The sequence below is a fragment of the Podarcis gaigeae genome, assembly GCF_964106915.1.
Source record: "Podarcis gaigeae genome assembly, chromosome: 9".
NCBI lineage: Eukaryota > Metazoa > Chordata > Lepidosauria > Squamata > Lacertidae > Podarcis > Podarcis gaigeae.
This window is the reverse complement of record NC_139685.1, coordinates 46477099-46494605: the sequence shown is the minus strand read 5'-3', so window position 1 is coordinate 46494605 and position 17507 is coordinate 46477099.

Below are 17507 nucleotides of genomic sequence, written 5' to 3'. Positions count from 1 at the left end.
GGGGAAGGAGTTCGGAGCAGAACGTCCTGCCGGAAGGGGAGGAGTGTAGTACCGAGAGTAGCGTAACGGTCGAAAGGAAGGTCAGAGGCAACGTACGCGCGCCAAGTTCAAATGTGGAGGCGCGCGGAAATGAGGAGAGCCCTAAGGAGGAGCCTGGTCCCAAAGCACGAAGGAGGGGGGAGCAGGCGTCAGAAGACTCAGCCTCGGGGGAGTCCCGAAGGGAGGGAGCACAGGGGGGCAGGAAAACCCTGCGGAAAAGGAAGGAGAGGAAAAGGTGGAGCAGTACAAGCCTCTTAAGCTGGTGCAGGGGCGGGACTGACTCAGAGGGGACTTCAAACATCTAAGGGTAACAGATGCTGAGCCACGGAGCCTGGACGTAACGACAACAATGTTCTTCAATAAAACCTTTTGTATATAACTTGGACTGGATTTTGGTCTCTTGTGAGCTGGGACCTCGGGTGGCTCTGACAACACCACAACCCTTATGGAGATGTTTGGCACTCTTGAGTTTCACAAATTAACCATACAATGTTTCGATGGATGACTTGGTTGTAGTGGATTTTCTTTCAACATTGATTGTGAAATTCCACACACACACACACACACACACACACACACACACAAATATTCTGTGTGATTTCACATACTTTATCTGTGCTTGTGTATTTATAACACGTCTCATTTCATATTTCACAGCATGAGTAGGCAAAGATTAGAATCTTTTGATTCAGGCTTATTTCATATGATCTTCTGGTGGCCTTTACACAAGTAAAGGAGCACTGTTTGTACAATATCTCATAATTTATCATTTCTGTGTACTTACCTTTTTGGATCACTGAATATAATAAAAAACTTTTTTAAAAAAGGTCCAAGCATTTTTCACCAGATACGATCTGGCATCATGGGTTTTCAAGACATTGCCTTGTACTGCCTCATTTGCAATAAGAGCATTTTCCTTATGGGAGTATTGTACAGTGGTACCTCGGGTTAAGAACTTAATTCGTTCCAGAGGTCCGTTCTTAACCTGAAACTGTTCTTAACCTGAGGCACCACTTTAGCTAATGGGGCCTCCTGCTGCCGTTGCACCGCCGGAGCATGATTTCTGTTCTCATCCTGAAGCAAAGTTCTTAACCTGAGGTACTATTTCTGGGTTAGCGGAGTCTGTAACCTGAAGCGTCTGTAATCTGAAGCATATGTAACCAGAGGTACCACTGTATAAGTACTAATGTAAAAAAACCAGCATTTTAAAACTAAGAGCCATTATTACCCATGCTCAGAATAGACCTATTGAAACAATGGGCTTTCTTTTAGATTGAATATCACCTATGCAATGTGGTGTTCCCAATAGAAACACAACCATAGGAGCCAACTCATTGGGGCCAAAGTCCTTTCACCCCACCCCCTAAAATATTTGAGGGGTCTGCCTTTCCAAGTTGATGGGCATTGCCAGTCAAATGGTGTGTGCACGTCACATCTTGTGATTGATTGTGCATGGTTGGACTTACTTAGTCGCTGTCCCCCGATTTCGTTCAAGTTGGCACCTCAGAACACAACTATAATTTCAGGACTAAATTCAGGTATGAAGAAAGCGAGACGAAAGTGGAATGGGGATAGTGCTGTTATTAAAATGAAAGATTTACGAGATGTAAATAAGGAGAAGGAATTTTATATCCCATTGACAAATGAATATATTTCCTGTCTTGATTTCCTTGCATCTCTTCCTAGAGAACAAGACCTGCTGTTTGTATTTCAGTTCATTGGAAAACTCATACCCAGTGTACATTCTTCAGTGGAAAACTGTTGGAATGCAGGCAGGAAATTCCTCAGAAGGAAACACCTTAAGACAATAATCCTGAAAGCAATGTTTAAAGTTGATAGTTGCTATGGTGGTGTATCCACAAAAAGATTTTGACAAAAGGCACATATTATGCACCTTGACAGTAGTCTAGGTGTAGCTTTTTATGCTTCACATTTATAAGATAATCACATCAACTGTAAAATTTGGTATTTGCATATTTACCTATTTAAGGAGGAGTAGGATGGCCTCTAGTGGTACATATCTGTATAGAAAAAAACCCACACAGTAAACTAAACAAATCTAGATTTCTGATACAAAGGAAATACATTGGCTGACAACTATGATTACTTGTTTTTAGAAGAATTGGAAACTAGATTCATTTTATTTTTTGGCATTTCTTTTGACGTGTTATATCTAAATTCATGATGCTTTGTTTCTGCCACATGTTAACTGTGCTGCCAAATTCCTTGCTCTAAATACTATGGTGGTTTTTTTGGTTTTTTGTTTGTTTTAAAGCGGATAATAATAGTGAACTCAGTGGCCCACAAAAATTTGATGTCAAGTGAATAATTTGTTCATTTCAGTATTAAAACTCGCAAGACTTATTTTTTCCTACAGAAAGGGGTGGGGAGAGAGAGAGAAAGCAACAGAGGGAAATGGCTCCATTTACAATTTAGACAAAAATATTTCTTTTTTATTCTCAGCTTGCCACTGACTATGGAAGTGCTGCTTAATGAAAATATATTAAAATGAAAATATTAAAGAATCTACTGAGAAGGATACCCTCCAGGTAAGGGCACACAGGTGTTAAAATAGGCATCTGCATGCATATCCCTAGCTAGATGATGAAATCTGTGAGTAAACCGGTGTTATGTGCTCAGTTTCTGCCTACATCCAGCTGTGCACTGCTGTGCATGAATACTGCCAGTGAAATTATTGGCAATAACACAACATAACTGTTTGAGCATGGGGTGGTGATGGAGGGAAATTCAAACCCCAGGTTCCCTAGAGCAGCCAGATGCTATGCACACATTGAATTGAATTTCAGCTAAGGCTTCCCCAACATACTTTGATTCCTGAGATGGATAATGAAAGCTGACCAGATTTGTAGTTGAATCTTACTTCAACACAAGTAAATGAACAGTGCATAACTCTGCAGCAGCAGCTCTGTTCTCCATCACCTCATCACCATTGTCTTCTGCCCATCTCACATTTGCCACCTGAGGTAGCTGCCTCATTTTGCCTAGTGGTAGAGCTGGACCTAACTTTGGCCCATCTATGATAACATAGGGTTTACAGAACTTATAGGGGTTTATTTACATAAAACTGAAAAGTTCTTTTTAATAACTTTGTGTTTGTTTTAATTATCAAGTAACATATTTGCAAATAAATTCTGAAATAAGTTCAAGCTATTTCACATATTTAGTACATTATATTCCATTTCCAATGAATACATAGTTGTGTATCATCAAACCTTATTAGAGAACATCTAAGGTCCAGTATTAGAAAATGTGATAATCAATAACATGAAATCTAGACTGACTTTCCTCAAGTCCATATTCCTTTGTTTCATTTCCTTCCCAAAAACAATAATTCAGACAAAAAATGTAAAACCACTTTTCGGGATATCATTTGCCACAAAATATAAGCCAATCAGATTCCTTTGGACATCCTAGAGAAGCAAAGTTAGAAAAATGACAAGTGAGCTATATTTCAGGCAATATATAGAAGGGGGGAGTAAGTTCAAAACATGAAGTGCACAACGTTCAAGTACAAATAAAGTTTTGTATAAGTGAAGTCTGCACACACACCCTTTTATCTCTCCATACACACGAGTTGCCATTTCCTGAGATACAATATCAGAAACATATTCCTTAAACACTTAAGTTCAGCATCTGCCATTCCCGGAGAACAGTGTTAAAGACACACAAACATTAAACCCGCACTTCTACTCCTTCACATCTGAAGTATCTTTTACAGTTCTGAAAACTACTGAATATCCGAACTAGCTTTCTGGATATGATGTGTGGTGTGAGTTGCTAAGCAACTGATTTTATAGGCTTGGGAATCTAACTCTCTAACAGTTGCTGAATGACTGGGTAGTGGAATGCCTAAAACTGGCATCCAGGAACCTTGCAATATTTTTAATAAGAAATCCCCCCTTATATACATTTATTGGCAGATGGGGCCAATGACAGAAGTATGGCCCCAAAGCAATAGTTATTGTGATCAAACAGCTAGTTTCACATCTGTCTGCTTCCCTAGTTCATGCATAATACCCTTCCCATCCTCTGTGGGAAGGGCCATAGCTCAGAGGTGGAGCATTTGGCTGGCACACAGTGTCAGCAAAGTCACCCAAATAATGCAGACGTTGTCCAGAGAGAAGAATAAATCCTGATAACACTTTAGTAAGGAAGCAGAATAAATACAGCTAATCAGAGCATGTGCAAACTCACTAAATATAATGCTACCTTCACCAATTGCTAAGTGATGCCTCCACCCCTTCTTTGCTAGCTGACTCAATGGCAACTGAATTAACACGTAAGCTGCAATCGGAATGATCCCTGCTGTTGTACTACTTGCAACATGCAAAATGTCCCGGCATCAATTCCTTGAGTCTTCTGTAGAGCCACTGCCAGGCAATGTAGATAATACTGAGCTAGATGGACCAGTGATCTGACTCAGTATAATGCAAGTTCCTATATTCCATTCCTTTTCACTCATTTTCCAGCATAGTTCCAGGACATTGTGAGCTGTCACCCATTTTCCTCCCTTTTTGTTAAATCGGAGAGAATATTTGGAGGGCATTCTCCACATTTGCTCTCTGTTTTGAGGGAGAGTGTGGGTAAAAAAATATACCTTTCATTGTGGACTTGGCTTTAAAATAAATGGTGTGTGTGTGTGTGTGTGTGTGTGTGTGTGTGTGTAGTGACAGACTAACCCCTGGCTCTAAAGAAAATTGCTATGAGGAAGACTAGAGCCATCAGCATTAGGCTTGAAAGCATTCATTGAAGGCTGAAGAAGAAATTGGTAATATCACTTACACTTGAATTGTTCACACAGGGAATACAGACATTTGGGGAGGCCATAGTGCAAGGAACAGAAAATTCAACACAATATTGTCATGGGTTAAAACACACACACACAAAAAAAAAACAACAACAACCCAAGACTGAAAATGAGAAAAGACTGGCATATTATGAGAAGGGTATGAATGACAGCACAGTGTAGCTAGTAGAAGGAAACAGACTGTCTGGCAATTCTGGATAAAGCAGGGCATTACTTAGCAGAATAGCTCTTCTGCCAATGCCAATAGTAAACAGCATTTCAAAGCATCCTGGGGGAAAAGCCAATGAAGTCAAAAAATGCTGCTGTTCTGCCACAATATTCAAACTGATGCATTAAACATATAATGCAATGTCTTAGAAGGAGTTTCTTCATTTCCTGATCTTTTTAATAAATGGACAGCACAAAACAGATTTCAAAAGCCAAGAATGTACAGTATATCACATTTGGAAAGAAGAACATTCAAGGAAATCAGAAGGATTTATTATTAATTTTTTTGTAAGGAGGTGCATTTCCTTGCAATGTCAAATGATAATTGGGTGTCTTGGTCACACACCCCAAATAATCAGTTGTTTCTTTCACAAGGAGCTCCCTGTTAGAAGCAGCAGCTGGTACATTTGGTTTCTGCTCTCACACACTTGCTAAACATGGTTACTGAAAGCAGTGGCATAGCGTGGGTTGCGAGTGTCCAGGGCAAGGCAAGTATTCTTGCAAATACACCTGCAAGTCTGACCTTAGCACAAGAGTCTTCTGCCCTCTTGTGGTTTACTGCAACTAGTATTCAGAAGCATTACTGCCTTTGACATAGGCAAAGCGTAACCATGATGCCTTGTAGCCTTATCCTGGGAACTTTTGCATGTTCTGTCCCCGGCATGAAATCCAACAAGTCTAGAAGATTCTTATGTGTCTCACATCTACTGCACATAGCAATGCAAAGCTTTTCCAAAACTGCTGTGTTTCAAAACTGCTGTCACAAAATGGCTGCCAAGGGAGCATCTGGAATAACACAAAATGGCTGCCACAGATGAGGCGGGGTGGGGCGTGCAAGCATGCCTCCCATGAGTTGTTCCATTAAACACTAGCAGTTGTACTCACAGGCAGAAGGTCTTTGCATTTTTCCTCTGTTCAGAATGGGTTAGAGGGTGGGTGTCCAATCCTGGCATCCAGTGAAATGTGTGTGTGTTGAAGAGGATTTTTTCAATGTAGGAGCAGTTAAGTTAATGATAACAGAAACTGAACAAGAAGAGCATTTTATCATGTATTGTGGTTTTTAAGATATATTTAATGAGACCTTTGTTGGCACCATAAGAAGTGCTGGTGGGCGCATTCATGCCAATGGGCACCATGTTGGTGATTCCTGCAGCAAGGTAATTGAAACTTTCTTCAGTACCTCCTATCTGCAATATTTCTCCACATTCATTCTGTGTCCAGTTTCTTTTCTCCCTACTGCCCCCGCTGCTTTGAATTGCTGAAAAATGACACTAAAAAAATGGCCCGCTTCTGTTAAATTGAAGTAGCCAACCCTTACACATTTGCCTGGTCAACAAAGCAATTATTTCTGCTCATTGCTCTGCTGCTTTCCAAGCTGAAACCAGTGACCCCAGGATCCCTGAAACAGATAGTACCCTCTGGGTCAAAATACAGGCATAGCAAACTATTGCCCCAGCATGGCTCTGACAGATGATAAGCTAAAGACGGTCTATGGCAGATACTACTATGACAGTAATGAAACAATATGAGTAAAGCTTATTATCTTCATTAATTTTCACTCAATTTCCACCATACTGGGAAGATATTAGTTTGCTAATATTGTCTGTCTGATTTAGGAAGAAATTCATCCCCTGAGCAAAACAAACAAAACTAAAAACAAACAAAGCCCCCTATTGATACCATGCTACCATCACATTTTCAAGAGATAAAAAGTTAATACTGTGTTAATGCAGTTTTTAAATGCTTTATAATTGCTATCCTAGTGAAAATTATTTGTTTTTTATTATTGCTGTTTACCAAAGCTCATTGGCCTGTCAATTGGGGATCTTGGAAAGCAGTCTCCTGGGAACTGTCAGTGACATCAGATTACTTGTAATAAGCATCACATAGAAATTAAAATACATTTTTAATACATTCAGTTTCATGTATCCTCCTCATCCTCAAACTACATGCATCTCTACGAGGCAAATGAAGTAGCGTTAATATAAACTCTAGGCTCCAAGCTTGTAATGTTAGTTCCTTGAATAACATTAAAACTAGAAATTGGGAAATTCTCACTGGTATATTTGCAATTAGCTCAATATTTACAGGTTTTCTTCTGACTGGTAAGGAGGACACAATAGGCAAGTAATGGAAATCAACTGTTTCTTTATTCATATACAATGTATATCTCCATCTCTGTTCCATTTTCTTTCCTTGGCTTTCCTGTTTCTCCATTCTACCATGGTCTACCTGTGAGAGCCATCTGAAAAGAACTAGATAGAACTGAATAGACTACAGCTTTGAAGATTCAAAGCACCTCTCTTTTTCAAATCAAGAACAAAAGGGTAGTAAACTGGGATCAATGGTTAGTTACAACAGCCTCATATCTCTGCCACTTTTGTTGTATTCTTCTTCCTTCTGGTCAGATAATCATTTGAAGGACTGGAAGCCAGCATCGCTTCTGGAACTTTGTCTTGTCCTTCTTCATCAGTGTTGTCAGGACCCTCAGCTTTCTGCTCCAAAATAAAGGCAAGCAGCCTCTTAATCTGCTCTTTGCTGGTCCTTAGTGAGGTGTTCCATTCTTGAGGATAACTGATCCCTCAGGATGTCTACATTTTGTAAATAATACAAAATCCTAGAAAGCCTTTTACTGATTTGTAGGATACGTTCAAATGAGATGGAATAATTTCAAATAAAATCAATCTAAGATTCAAAATAATTCATGAATTATAGTTGGTTTTTTTGTTCTACATGCTATTCATATTAGTTTTGTTTGTCTTAAATGTGTTTATGAAGTGCCATATCAGAAGATTTGTATACTTGGGTGAACGCCAGACTGACAGGAAGACTAGCATTGACTTTGTGCCCTCTAAACAGTTCAAAAGATGATATTCATGACACTGAATATGCAGCAGCCCTATAAGCAAAGACTGTATCTGCTTAGAAACCTTCCCATGCTAGCCTTGGCAGAAATGCCCCCTTGTGCCTATCTTTTGTCTTGCTCTTCCTAATTGCCTCCATTCCTGTTCATTCTTGACTAACAAATAATAGTCGTAGTTAATGATATCCTGCCTTTCCTCCTGAAGGAAACCAGGGCAACTAGTAATAATCATACAGATAAATCCCTGTGGCTTCTTCATCTTCTGACAACTTGGCCTGTCCCTCTGCCCCCTCTTCTCCCTCTGACCACAAATTGTCATCCCACCTCAAATTCCCTGGCTCTAACACCTCTTCCCCTGGGGAGTGTTTTGGGGGTTCACCAGGTGGTACCTCCCATTACTCCTCCACATCCAGCCAGTCCATGACATAACCTAAATCCAACACTGTGTTGTTGTTGTTTCATTGTTTAGTTGTGTCTGACTCTTCGTGACCCCATGGACCACAGCACGCCAGGCACTCCTGTCTTCCACTGCCTCCCGCAGCTTGGTCAAATTCATGTAGGTAGCTTCAAGAACACTGTCCAACATTCTCGTCCTCTGTCGTCCCCTTCTCCTTGTGCCCTCAGTCTTTCCCAACAACAGGGTCTTTTCCAGGGAGTCTTCTCTTCTCATGAGGTGGCCAAAGTATTGGAGCCTCAGCTTCACGATCTGTCCTTCCAGTGACCACTCAGAGCTGATTTCCTTCAGAATGGATCTTCTTGCAGTCCATTGGATTCTCAAGAATCTCCTCCAACACCATAATTCAAAAGCATCAATTCTTCAGCGATCAGTCTTCTTTATGGTCCAGCTCTCACTTCCGTACATCACTACTGGGAAAACCATAGCTTTAACTATATGGACCTTTGTTGGCAAGGTGATGTCTCTGCTTTTTTAGATGTTGTCTACATTTGTCATCACTTTGAGGTACTGAGGTACTGGGGGGGGGGGTTTACAGTATCACAATTCTTCTCCACATGACTCAGATATTTTCTGCATTCTTCAGATTACCTTCTCATTCTGTTTACAGTCAGGTTTAGTTCATCTTTTTATGCAAATATGCCCTGCATTTACTCATCTTTTATACATCCTTTAATATGGGCAAAGCTTTGTTTCATTCAGATCTTTTTACCCTTTCCCCCAAATTATTCTCCCTTTCTTTTGAAGTAGAATAACAAGCATGCAAAAAATAGAACCTGAGGCCATGTTTACACACTTACTTCTGTCAAATAAAATGTGAACATGCTTTGTTTACAGTTCTGTTCTGACTGAGAGAACAGTTAAAGAGAAGAAGGAAGAATACAAACTCCTTTTTAAAGAGAAATTTACACTGCTCCTCTAGTACTCTTGTTGTGAGTATCAGTGCTTTTGGGGGGCTGGAACTAATATATTTAGGTGCTGCTATTCATATATTGATAAAAGTGTCATTGGCATCAGCACAAAATGGCTGCCATGAACAGTGGTGGAGGAATCTTCTCCAGCATCCGGGGTGGGACGCCGAGGGGTGGGGTGAACCATCTAGCAGCGCACGCATGATGTCCATATGGACTGTGCATGCGCAGCATCCCATACAGACTGCACACGTGTGGCAGCCCATATGGTCGCTATGCAAGAGGCAGCGCATATGGATGCTGTATGGACGGCATGCGAGAGCAGCAGCCAATACGGACGCCATGCGAGCAGCACCCATACTAACTGCATGCATGCCTTTGGCTGCTCTACAGCTGGGGGGGCAGAGGGCCATCTTGTCACACACACCCCAGAGTGGTGCCGGGGTGGCCCGCCACTCTGCCTCCCCCCTTGTACGCCCCTGACCATGAAGAGCAGAGAGAAAGAGACTGAGGCAAAGAGTTGCCACTACAATGAGTACTGCCACATCACATATAAATCCCTGAAGGTAACAATTATCATCAAAATGGTTTAATTATTGACGCATTTTAAAGTTTCTAACTTGACTGGAAGCTGGTTTGAAAGCCAAGGTGAGGCATGCATTAGATTAGCCAGGGGCAACCAATGTGATGCCTCCAGATGTTACTGGACTACAAACCTCATCATCCCTGAGCATTGGCTTTGCTGGTTGGGGCTGATGGGAGCTGGAGTCTATGAACATCTGGGAACAAGTCACCAAGGAAGCAATCCTAACTCTCAGCCAGGATCAGAGGGGCTGAATGAAGCAGTGCTGCATCTGAAATCTGGCCGCTTGTGCTATGGAGAAAGGTGTCTCTTCTATAAGAGTTCAAAAGAATAGCTGTAGAATGCCTTCACAGAAACCCACTTACCTACCTGATGACTGTTCAGTGTCCTAGTCAGATGGCAAGGCAGGGAAAAGGGTACCATTTTCTGTTTCACCTCAGGCAGAAAAATGTTTTGGGCCAGCCCCTAGTCCCAGTTCCATAGACCTGAGCCAAAAAGGTTCAACAAAGAACTTTCAGCTCAAGTCTAGCAAAACAAATCCACTCGTTAGCAGGAAACACCATCTTTAATATATTCCTTTTAATTCCCAATTAGACTACCGCATTGCAACTGAGGATCCTAAAATATGAACATGTATGCTTTAACCTATCACTCTGTCCATTAAAACTGCTATCACTGATTCCATCCATCAGTTAATCAACTAAACCCTTAGTTAGTTATTCTACTAATTAAGCAGATTAAGTTTGCAGCCCTAGTTAAGACAGATAAATAAATACAATATAAAATATAAAATCAGTGCAAAGGCTCAATGTAAATATCTGTTGTTTCATTGAAGTCAAGGCTCATAAAATTGTAAAAACATCTGCTGCTAGAAAAGAAAGCAAAATACTGCATAAATTAGGGAAAAGAAGCTAAAGGGAGAGCATCATTAGTGTTGTGTCTCTGCAGTACGATGCTTCCTGCTCCATTTAGCACAATAGAAACCAGGATCAAAACAGCCTAAAAGGGAATTTTGGACTCCAAGGTGCAGTTTTTGTCTTCACTTACTTAGTCATATCTCTTATTTAAAATATTGGGCAGAAAACCTCTGAAACGAGGGGCAGAACTGAGCCTGTAGTTTACAATACACAAGACAAATGTCAAAATCTGGAAGCATCATGGAATGCAAGTTGAAAAAAACTTGCAACAAAAGAGCAGATTATAAAGAAACATCATATGTCTACAAGGCCATCTTTACCTGGGGGTGCAGGGCACCCGGGCGCCAAATTCTGGGGGGCACCAGACACCCACCGCTGAAGCCGCCTAAGCTCTTAAGTATGTACCTCAAGGATGTCTGACTGGTTCACTGCGAGTGAATGCTGTCAATCGCGGTCTATTGCTAGGCCATTTCTGTTCTCTTTTGCAGAAGAACTGCAGAATCAATATATCCGGTGCCACCCCCTAGTGGTGTCTTTCATTTTCGCATTATCTCAAAAACGGAAGGCGGAGTTACTGCTGCCACTGTAGATTTGTTCACGTTAGCGGTTTCCGCTGTTCCCCTCCTTAAAAGCTCTACAATTTAGACTTGCGCCCCTAGAAAAAGCTCAACAACTTTGACATGCCCCCCCGGGGGGTGCTGGGTGGATCTTTGCACCCCGGTAGCACATATGCTAAAGATGGCCCTGTATGTCTACATAAAATTCTGAATTTGCAAAAGTAACCAAATAAGAAGTATTTTAGTGTTTAAAACACCTATTCATTTTGAGTGAAGGGTCAGGGAAGTTCTTGGAAATGTATAACCTAGAATCAGAGCACAATTATTGGAGCACAAATGCATGTCCCAGCCAGATTCTAGCTTTTGAATCAGGTGGTGGTGGTGGGGAATTATTTCCCAGGGGCCTTGTTGTCTCACCCCAACCTCAGTGCATGTGCTTCACATGCCACCCACCGGCCACACATTCCTTGTGGAGGAATTCTGTGCCTGACCCCAGGTTGAAAGAACTCTCTCTCTCTCTCTCTCTCTCTTTCTCTCTAATATCACGTGTGCTTCTTTTCCAAATAATATAAGGCACTCTCTAAAATCAATGCTAAATAGTGTACAATTTGTTTATACAAAATATATAAAAACAAAACAATTATAATCACTCTCCTTAATGCCAATCAGTTGCAAAGTCATTGGCAATATGTGGGAAGGTAGTAAAATAATTAATGTGGCTCTAGAAATCTACGTGGGTGGATCCTCAAACATTTGACAGGTTCTCAAGCTGTGATCAGAAACCCTACAATTTGATTGGCAGAGATGTATTACAGGCAAATTAGTCATGGATGTGAACTGTTTAAAGGATAATTAGAAGTACTATTTGAGCAAGAATGTTACTTATCTATTAAAGTCTGGAGATGTTTGAAGACCCATCACATTCATAGACTCATCTATTACCCCTCATGGAACACATTTGAAAAAAATATTTTATCTCCTTTTTAATGTTGTGTAGTCATGTAGACTTGATTCCAATTATGATTTGGACTTATTGGTGACAAGCATATACTGTAGGTCTCTTGATATTAATTATGTGTCTTGTATGTATTTGTTTTATAAAGAAATAAAAGATGAAAAATTAATAAAAGTCCTCTTAATCCTGGTTATGTAGAATTTAAAATGGCTCTTCCCACTACAATCTTCCAAACACAAACCATGACATGCTTTTTTAACTTTTGGAAATGGGAAGGGGGGGAGGGTAAATCAATGTTACATTATACCCTTCGCATTTCTTCATTTATTCCAGAATAAATAATCGTGTAAAAATTAGAATGGTGGCTGATTCTGTAATATTTATAAAGATCTCCAAAGAAATGCAATGACATGCAGATAACGTAATCTTCAAAGATAAATAATCCTTGTAAGCAACTACAGTGGTACCTCCGTTTACGAATTTAATTCGTTCTGGAGGTCTCTTCTTAACCCAAAACCGTTCTTAACCTGAGGTGCTCTTTTGCTAATGGGGCCTCCCACTGCCTCCTTGCCTCCGCAGCGCGACTTCCACTCACATCCTGGGGCAAAGTTCACTACCCGGAACACCTGTTTCTGGGTTAGCGGAGTTCGTAACACGAAGTGTTCGTAAGGAGGATGGTACGTAACCCGAGGTTCCACGGTAGTGAATTCTTAATGATGTAAAATTTGGTTCTGCAATAAAATTTGTCTTCTGGCTCCTTTCATCTTGAAGTGGTAGTATATTCATGCCTTCATCAAAATGCTGGTCGAGTTTCTGCTTGTTTTAAACTAACATTTAGAATTATTCGTGAATTGTGTTCTCTATCACGTGGCTGACAAAATTCAGGGGAAAATAGAGGATATTTAAAAGTACCTGTTTCCTGTAGGTTCTTTTGTCCTGTAGTTACTAACACAACTAAGGTAGATGAGATACGGAGTAGGTGTGTGAGGGTCTCCTGCTCATACCCATATTATCAGGATGTACAGTATATAAACTGGGCCCCTTACTGTTGTGGTAACTATCCTTTGGAATTCCCTCCTGTGAAATATTAGGTGCCATCTCTGTTGTCTTTTTGGTACCTACTAAAGACCTCTCTCTTCCAACAAGCCTTAAGTAGAGATGCTTCCCAGCCTGCATCTGTATGGAAATGTTTTTAGATGTTTTTGTTGTTTCATTGTTTGTGCCTTTTCTTACCTCAGAAGGTGGTAGACTCTCCTTCACTGGAGGTTTTTCAGCAGTGGATAGATGGCAATTTGTCAGTCATTCTTTAGCTGTGATTCCTGCATTGCAGGGGGTTAAATGAGATGATACCTTGGGTCCACTCCAACTCACAGTTCCATGATTCTATCACTTAGCCTCCTTTAGGGGGATTAATGGAAGTGAGAGCTGGACCATAAAGAAGGCTGATTGCCAAAGAATTGATGCTTTTGAATTATGGTGCTGGAGGAGACTCTTGAGAGTCCCATGGACTGTAAGAAGATCAAACCTATCCATTCTGAAGGAAATCAGCCCTGAGTGCTCACTGGAAGGACAGATCGTGAAGCTGAGGCTCCAATACTTTGGCCACCTCGGGAGAAGAGAAGACTCCCTGGAAAAGACCCTGATGTTGGGAAATATGGAGGGCACAAGGAGAAGGGGACGACAGAGGACGAGATGGTTGGACAGTGTTCTTGAAGCTACCAACATGAGTTTGCCCAAGCTGTGGGAGGCAGTGGAAGACAGGAGTGCCTGGCGTGCTCTGGTCCATGGGGTCATGAAAAGTCGGACATGACTAAAGGACTAAACAACAAGAAGGAGGATTAATGAGATATAAATGTAATAAACAGAAAAAAGAAATAAAATAACATATCTATATATCCTATTTCTCTCTCACACACACAGATGTACACACAACTCCAAGAATCCTCAAACCACTCTTTGTAACCCAAAGCACATACTACATTTAGAGTCAGCATCAAAGCTGAGAATGAAAGGGTTACATTTCATGTTCCATCCCTGCTTCTATTCCCATAATTATCACCACCTTCACTAATGCTATTTGCATTTAAAAAGAAGAAAAAAATCACAAGAACTTAAATGCAAAGAGTCATTAAATATCGCATATACGTGGGCACTAGGTTACAAAAACACATTTTGGAGAATTAGGTGCCAGCCTTAAACGTTGGGCAAGTCATGGTATTGCTTAAGGTGCTGCGATGTTTTTGAGCAAGTATAGTGAAGAGGATCCCTGCTTCCAAACTGAAATCATACTTTTTTTATTCTTCTTATTCTCTTAAATAAAAGAGGCAATATAGACCGGAAAATGGTCTCCAAGGGAACCTAGAGATTAAATACAGTCCAAAAGCTTCCTAGAGGTAAACTTCAGGTGATTTATCTCAAAGCCACAAAAGCAGCAGAGCTGAAGCATTCCCTCATTAACGGTCCTATTATATTTGTGATGGTGAACATCAGAAGTGAAACATGTTGACTAAGAACCATGTTAGCTTCCTGCTTCACTGATTTTTAATATTGAAAGTGCCAGTTTAAAATAATTTTGGGGGTAAAATACATAATAGTCTGAAGTGATAGTAACTGGCTGGAGCCAATCTTCCAAGAAAAAATATTTCAAGATGATATGTGCCACTTTAGAGTAAATTGCATCTCTTCATTTTCAGAGGGACTCATATAATCAATTATAAAATCAGTGAAGGGAATTTTTTGAAGAAAAGGGAATTATTGCATCTTAGTTTGAAACAGGCCAAAATGGCTGGAAATCTGCACTAGCTAGTCTTTCCCTGGGATTGCTGTCTTTGTGTCAATTGTCAAAATAATGAAATCCGCATAACTCTCATTTTATTTCTCAAAGATAGTTTGCCTGAATACATGGCACATTAATTTCTTGATTTTTTTTTTATACCCAAAGGTTTTGTTAACAGTTCTTAATGCTTGTGATTTCTTCAGTGCAGCGGCAGCCAATGTGGCGCCCTCTAGAGGTTATTATTATTTATCTTGCATAAAATCCTGTTGACAGAGTAAATAAAAGAAGATGTTGGTGGCTAAAAATAACTAGGTACAGTCTGTGGTATTACTATGACGCAGAAGAATAGGCTTCTGTAAGTTTTCTTAAGGCATAATCATAAATATAAATGAACATGTCAGCACCTTCACAAAAACTCTTAAGCCATCATGGCGCCTCACTTTGTCACGCATAGTCCTAAATTCCCATATGCAAGCCTTTCCTTCCCCCACCTCAGAAATATCCAAATCTCTTTCTGCCTTTCCATTCTTTGCTCCTTCCATTTTCTGGCCTTTGGATCCTCATTTGCATGCTCTTATGAACTGCTCAGCAACATCACACACAACAGGGAGGGTCTGCTCTGTATCCAAACCTCTTAGGTCCCTGCCCAGACTCTTTGCATTGCTGCACTGCCTTTCATTGCTAGTTTGGTTTGGGAACTGAAGTGTCACTGAGTCACTGTCACCTGTGTGTGTATTGTGGGCATTTCCTCTCTGGCTCCTGCTTTGAGAGAGATACAGAGATATCTGATCCTGCCCCTTGCCCCTTTAGCTTCAAATGAACCAGACTAGATTCCTAGATAGGAAGGGGGATTTGAAAAATGGGGAAGGGTTCTCCTGCCTGCCTGGCTTGTCACGTGGACAGGAAAAAGACAATTCCCATGTTGGGAATTGGTGGTGCCTTCTGAAATCTGATGAGTCTCCCCATTTTGTGCATTTGGGTGAATCCCCTGGGTGGAGGGGATGCCTGGGGGGGGGGGGTGTCTGTGCAGCTGAACCATCCAGGATTCACCACTGGGGTGCTGCAGTTGTTTACACGTTCCTAACTTGCTCAGAAACTTGAAACACCAAAAAAGGGAAGTTCGTGTTTCCCTGAACTCAAAAGTCTTTATGTCACAGTCTCCTATATAAACATTGGGATACCTCATGTCATGTACCTGCACAATTACAACAATAATGGTTGTTCAAAGTTACCATGCTTCCAAAATACCCATAAGAACATTATGACATCATATAGTCTCAGTCTCTCTCTCTCTCTCTCTCTCTCTCTCTCTCTCTCTCACGTACTTATTGATCTGGGGTTTTCTTTCCCCCCTCAGGCTTCCCTAAATGCTATACATAAATTCAAAGACTTCAAAGACTTCTGTGCTTAAAATACTGTAGTTCTGTGTGTTTCCTCTAATAACTTTTGTACTTGACCAGGAGGAAATTCTCAAGCAGTGATACTGATAGAGAATAGAGTGTTCCTATTTTCATCTGAGAAATGTTGGAGGGTATGAAATATAAGCCATTTTTTGGTATCTTTAGTCACGCTTGTTTGGGCTAATGGGAGTTATACTTCAGCAATATCTGGAGAGCACTATGTTGGCTACCCTTACCTTACTGCATGCACAAAATGGGGATGTTTTTCAAGTTCAACCAAAGCTGTCCCCAGTTTCCCCTGAACTCCCCACTTCCCCATCCAACTGAAGGAGGTAGTGGTGGCATGGGTGAAATACTTTCTCCTTTTTACTCCTCCTCCGACAAATTGAAAATTGCTTTATTACGCAGAGAACTGAATTTAAAGTTGGGAAAAATAAGAAACTGAGAGAACTGAAAGAAGAAACCAAGAGAACTGAAATTAACCAATCCTTCCATCCCTAGTCCTGATCATTCAGTTATTAATTTATTGGAAAGTAGGCACAATTCACAATCATGCAATATGTGTAGTCCCTGGCTGCTTGTAGAGGTCTTTACACTAAGGTTACCAGACGTCCCTGTTTCCTGGGGACAGTCCCCAGATTTACAAATCAGTCCCCATACAAAATCTATTGAAGTTGAAAAGTGTCCCCGGATTCATTGAAAAAAAATCTGGTAACCTTACTTTACACACACACATATGTATGCACGTAGCCTCTGTTCTGACCTTCCTGTTAAATGGGATCATCTGAAAAGATGGACCTGGTTGCAGGCAGGCCATCAACCCAGTTCCTCCTCACCCAGCGTGGGCAGAATAATACCTTCACGCCAGGGTGGCACCACATTCACCCAGGCCTCTTGGCCACTCACTTTTGTGTATGGAGATCATGGGGGGGGTTTATAAAAGTGGCAGCGTGACAGGTGTCTGGCACCTGCTTCACATTGCCGAACACACACGCACACGCCCTTTAATTTAGGTGT